This window comes from Macaca mulatta, chromosome 16 (assembly GCF_049350105.2).
Source record: "Macaca mulatta isolate MMU2019108-1 chromosome 16, T2T-MMU8v2.0, whole genome shotgun sequence".
In the NCBI taxonomy this organism is placed as follows: Eukaryota; Metazoa; Chordata; class Mammalia; order Primates; family Cercopithecidae; genus Macaca; species Macaca mulatta.
In genome coordinates, this window is record NC_133421.1 from 45,271,955 (window position 1) to 45,277,954 (window position 6,000).

Consider the following 6,000-nt stretch of genomic DNA (forward strand, 5'->3'; position numbering starts at 1 on the left):
GGAATGCCTGTTTCTTTTTATTTCATTCTTTAGAGACAGGGTCTTGCTCTTATTCTCAGGCTCGAGTACAGCGGCATAGTCAGGGTTCACTGTAGGCTTGACCTCTCAGGCTCAAGCCATCCTCCCACCTCAGCTTCCAGAGTAGCAGAGACTACAGGACACACCACCACACCCGGCCAGGAATGCCTGTTTCTAAAATGTTTATTCTGGCTGGGAATGCCTGCTCTAAAATGTCTATTCTGACCGGGCGCGGTGGCTCATACCTGTAATCCCAACGTTTCAGGAGGCTGAGATGGGAGGATCACTTGAGCCCAGGAATTCAAGACCAGCCTGGCTAACATAGTGAGACACACTATCTCTGTATCCCAGAGGTTCTCCATTTCAGCTTCACTGGGAAGAAAGGGTACAAGGAGAAGTCATGGTTCTCTGGAGGGCTGAATGTCTGGGAGAAGACAGGCTTGGCCACTTCGAAAGCTGATCCTGCCTCTCTCTGCATCCCAGCCTAGCTCTGGTCCCTGAACCCCTCAAACTAGCACCACTGTGCATTTGAAAGTTGACTTTCTCTGTTTTCCTTTTGTGTTCTTGTTTGGATTATTTCATCCCATCCTTTCCTCTCCCTATGCCATCTCTGCTTGTGGTCACCTTGAAGTGCCATCCAGACTTGAAACTGCCTGCAAGAATTTATGCAGAACAAAGCTTTCTCCACCCATACGCTTAGCCCGGACTTCAACCCTGCCTTTGCGTAGGATGTCTCTTTCCCGGGAAGATAACATATTTCCATGGTTTGAATTTGGGTAGCAGGAGGTTCCGGTTCCCTTCTTCCTCTGAAGATTACTCATAAATCCCAGAGCACCAAATTCTGTGATCTTCAAAATCCAGGGGCCTGTGAAGCCCCACAAGTGACTTGCTGTATGTTTTCATGTCTAGTACATATCCTGAGCCAAATTCACTTTGGATGGGGTGGGGAGGGTGGGCAGCAGTTTGCTGTGTGGATGCTGGGAGGATGGGAGGGGGTTCAAGGAGAAAAGGAAGATGAAAGCAGGGCAGTTTATTGACAAGAGACTCAGTTCATAGGAAGGGTATCTGGAGAGTGACTGGAGAATGGCTTTGGATCAGGGATTCTCAAACCATGACCCAAAGATTACCCACATCCAAAAGAATACTGTGGTGGCAAGTCCCTACATTAATCCAATATCATTATTTCCTCCTCTGGTAGGAGTGGGTGTGGGGATGGGAATGAGGAGTTGGAACAAATGATAGTGATTAATACTTGTTGAGAGATTAACATGGGCCACATATGTGGTATGTACTTTACATAAATCATGTCATTGACTCATTGCAACTTCCTTATGAGAAAGCTACTATTATAAGCATCCTAATTTTAAATATGAGGAAACTGAGGCACAGAGAGATTGTATCACTTGTCCAGAGTCACAAATCTTATAATGGTTTTATGTTTTTGTTTTGTTTTGTTTTGTTTTTTTGAGACAGAGTCTTGCTCTGTTGCCCAGGCTGGAGTGCAATGGTGCGATCTCAGCTCACCGCAACCTCCGCCTTCCAGGTTCCAACAATTCTCCTGCCTCAGCATCCCAAGAAACTGGGATTACAGGCACCCGCAACCACACCTGCCTTTTTTTTTTTTTTTTTTTTATTTTTAGTAGAGACGGGGTTTTGCCATGTTGGCCAGGCTGTTCTCAAACTCCGGGCTTCAGGTGATCCACCTGCCTCAGCCTCCCAAAGTGCTGGGATTATAGGCCTGAGCCACTGCACCCGGCCACAGATCTTATAATGGAACCTGTAATTCAACCTGGATGCTGTAACTCCAGATCTAGGGCCTATAAATACTACACTATCCTGCCTCAAGTCAAATTTATAAAATGTGATTCTTAGATCACCTGCATTGAATCACCTGAAAAATTCAGATTCCAGAGCCCTATTCCAGACCTACTGAATTACTGATTAGTAAATACCAACTTCCAGGAGGAAGATAGGTTTTCCCAGGGTCTGTTTCTCTCCTTCCTTCTCTCCCTGTTTTGGCTGAGCAGATTCCTGACCCAGCTTGGCTGGTAGTTCTCTTCACACCTCCTCTTCAAAGAGAGCTGCTTCTCCTGCTTCCCTCTCTCTGCATTGGGGCTTGGCTTAGATCCACAGTGCCTCCCAGCACTCCCAGAGTGGACAGGATCCTGTGGAACTCATGCCAGGGCCTGGGCACATTGCCTGCCCAGGGGAGTGTCTGGCAGCTGCTGCTTCCCAGTCCTTCCTCCTGCTGACAGAAGACAACAGCAGAACCCCTTGAATCAGGCAGGATGTGTGAACCTGGACAAGGTTCCTCTGGGCCTCAGTTTCTCACTTTGTAATATGGGGAACAATCAGCTTTGTCTCTGCCCCTTCCTCCTCCCCAGGAAGTGTGTGGAACACAATGTAGATTTTCTCAGGAAGAATGCTGAGCTCCGGAGACAGGCACTCAAGAGTGCCTGTCTCAAAAACACATAAGCAGAAGAATAATTAGCGGAATAATGAAGACATGAGGTTAGGTTGGGAGCACTGAAGAGGAGGCTTTCCTGAGTAGTGAGGACTTTTGCTGTCAAAATTTAAATTCATTTTTGACCATAGCCTCTGCATTTTTAGCTGTGATTCAATTCCAGAAGCCCTGACTAACAACCGTCTCTGCCTCTGGATGGGAAATATCCTCTCTCTGGCACCGGGGGATATGGTCTCAGCAGTCTGGGTCACACTCACAGGCATACATCGCTGTCTGCTCCCCCTGTACATGTACACACACGCTCATACAGGACTGGAAAAAGTAAGAAATTTGGAGCAAGATAAACCTGGGGTTGAATCTCAACTTTTTCACATTCTGTGTGACTTTTGCAAGTCAACTAACCTCTCTGAGTTTCTGCCATTATAAAATGGGAGAGAAATAACTCTTGCCTTTTCTGCTATCCAGTGTGTAATGGGGAACAAGCTAGACAATCAGAAAGTATTAAATACAGCCGGGCGCGGTGGCTCAAGCCTGTAATCCCAGCACTTTGGGAAGCCAAGGAGGGCAGATTACTTGAGATCAGGAGTTCGAGACCAGCCTGACAAACATGGTGAAACCCCGTCTCTACTAAAAATACAAAAATCTGGCCAGGTGCGGTGGCTCATACCTGTAATCCCAGCACACTGGGAGGCCAAGGTGGGCAGATCACCTGAGGTCAGGAGTTCAAGACCAGCCTGACCAACATAGAGAAACTCCATCTCTACTAAAAAATACAAAATTAGCCGGGCGTGGTGGCGGCGCATGCCTGTAATCCCAGCTATTTGGGAGGCTGAGGCAGGAGAATCACTTGAACCCGGGAGGTGGAGGTTTTGGTGAGCTGAGAGATCACGCCATTGCACTCCAACCTGGGCAACAAGAACGAAACTCTGTTGAAAGAAAAGAAAGTTAAATCCTACAAAGTGCTGGATATTGGGTGCACAGACCTGAGAGCACAGTCATGCATTCTGTGCACAGGTTCACACTGGAGCACGCTCACATGCAAATGACATACACAAACCTGCCCCAGGACAGTCACACGAGCATCTCCGCTCCTGGCAATGATCTCTGTCTCAGAGCAGCCCTGTCTTCCCTAACTCTCATCGTGGTCTAGCAGGGCGTCAGCCTCTTCTTGTTTTTTACTCACACCAGGACCCAGGGGACTTGCAAGGAGCACAATAAAAGCCTGGCCAATCTGGCGCTGTGCCCCACTTCCCTTCCACATAAAGGCTGTCTAACCACCAGGCATCTGGCCTGAAAGGCTGGGCCAGGACCTACTCAGCATCTGCTGCTTTGCTTAAAAGACCTGCTAACAGGAAAGTGTCTGGTTCCTTTCTACCCCAAACAGGAAGCGCCTGCCACTGTCGGGAGGATGGGGTAGCCTGGTCATTTACAAGGAGCCTCCCTCTCCTGCACTGGAGCCTCAGAGTAATTATCCTGGCAGGGCCGCTCTCTAGGAAGGCCAGGGGAGAAGGGCTTCAGGGACGCCTCCACTGGGGTGGGGCTGGGGTGGTGACAACAGCTACACATTGCCTGTGGCAATTGGCACCAGGTGGTTGTCGTTCTTTCAACACTCACTGAACACTTACTCTGTGCCCCGTGGGAGACATAGGGAAGTCCTAGATAAGGCCTTTGAGCTTGAGGAGTTTAAAGACAAGACAGAAAGACAAGTCATGCTCCTTTTTTCCCCCCATTTATTTATTCATTTATTACATGCCATTGTTTTTTCCTTTTTAAAAATGCCTAGTGTTGGACTGGGCGTGGTGGCTCACGCCTGTAATTCCAGCACTTTGGGAGGCCGAGGTGGATGGATCAAGAGGTCAGGAGTTCAAGACCAGCTTGGCCAAGATGGTAAAACCCCGTCTCTACTAAAAATACAAAAATTAGCCGGGCACGGTGGCAGGAGCCTGTAATCCCAGCTACTTGGGAGGCTGAGGCAGGAGAACTGCTTGAACCCAGGTGGCAGAGGTTGCAGTGAGCCGAAATCGAGCCACTGCACTCCAGCCTGGGTGACAGAGTGAGACTCCGTCTCAAAAAAAAAAAAAAAGAAAAGAAAATTAGCCAGGTGTGGTGGCACATGCCTGTAATCTTAGCTACCTGGGAGGCTGAGGCAGGAGAATCTCTTGAGCCTGGGAGGCGGAGGCTGCAGTGAGCTGAGATCACCCCACTGCACTGTCTGAGTGACAGAGTGAGGCTCCGTCTAAAAAAAAAAAATACCTACTGTTTCAGGCATTGTGCTGGGAGCTGGATGTTCAGAAAGGAATTATGCAACCCAACTAGAGAGCAAACAGGCAAGGCATGCAAGCCTTGAATTATGCGGTACAACTGTGAGTTCCTGAGGATTTCAAAAAAAGCAAAAAATCATCATGATCCGGTTTTTACTTTGGTCAGAGCAATAACCTTTCCCTGCCCTCTAGAGTCTATGTTCTAAACAGCAGGCAGAGTAATCCTGGCAAAACAGGTCAGCTCTTGCTGGGCCTCTCTGCTCAAATGGCTCCCTCTAATGGTTTCCCCTTTAAGTGAATCCTTACAATGCCCTTACAAGGTCCTATACCATTGGTAGAAGGGTTAGGGGAAGCCAAGCAGGGGATGGAGGGAACTCAGAAACGATCAATAGCAAGATGACTATAAGCTGTAGGTGGGGGGACAAAGGGAGGAGGCAAGTTACTAGGGCCAAGGAGCCAGGGTCACCAATGGAAACTGGAGCTCTGAGACCTCCCTGAGGCAGAGGGGGAGGGGGAGAGATAACCCTCTTCTTTCTTTTCTTCCTCTCTTCTTCCACCTAATTTCCCACCAGGTCTCTCCTTGGCCAATTCAAGCTGAAAGATACCGCCAGAGGGACTTTCTGAAACTGAAACAAGGCAACCCTGTAGGGGTCTGCTCCCCTGTGACGACAGGAAGAAGGGATCCAGGGCCAACAGGCACAGTACCAAGACTCTATTTTTTTTTTTTTTTCTCTTTTGAGATGGAGTTTCACTCTTGTTGCCCAGGCTGGAGTGCAATGGCGTCATCTCAGCTCACCTCGACCTCTGCCTCCCAGGTTCAAGCGATTCTCCTGCCTCAACCTCCCGAGTAGCTGCAATTATAGGTATGTGCCACCATGCCTGGCTAATTTTGTATTTTTAGTACAGATGGGGTTTCTTCATGTTGGTCAAGAGAGTCTCAAACTCCTGACCTCAGGTGATCTGCCCACCTCAGCCTCCCAAAGTGCTGGGATTACAGGCGTGAGCCACTGCGCCCGGCCTGAAGACTTTCTCAGATACATTCTGCTAAAACTGATGTGTAAAATCTACCTGCTGTCTTCCCTAAATATGCAGACTGAGGCCAGGAGAGAGGATGTAGAGGGAGCAGGATCTTGCAGCATGAAGAATGCCTGGGTGATTGCTGGGCACGGTGGCTCACGCCTGTAATCCTAGCACTTTGGGAGGTCCAGACGGGTGGATCACCTGAGGTCGGGAATTTGAGACCAGCCTGGCCAACAT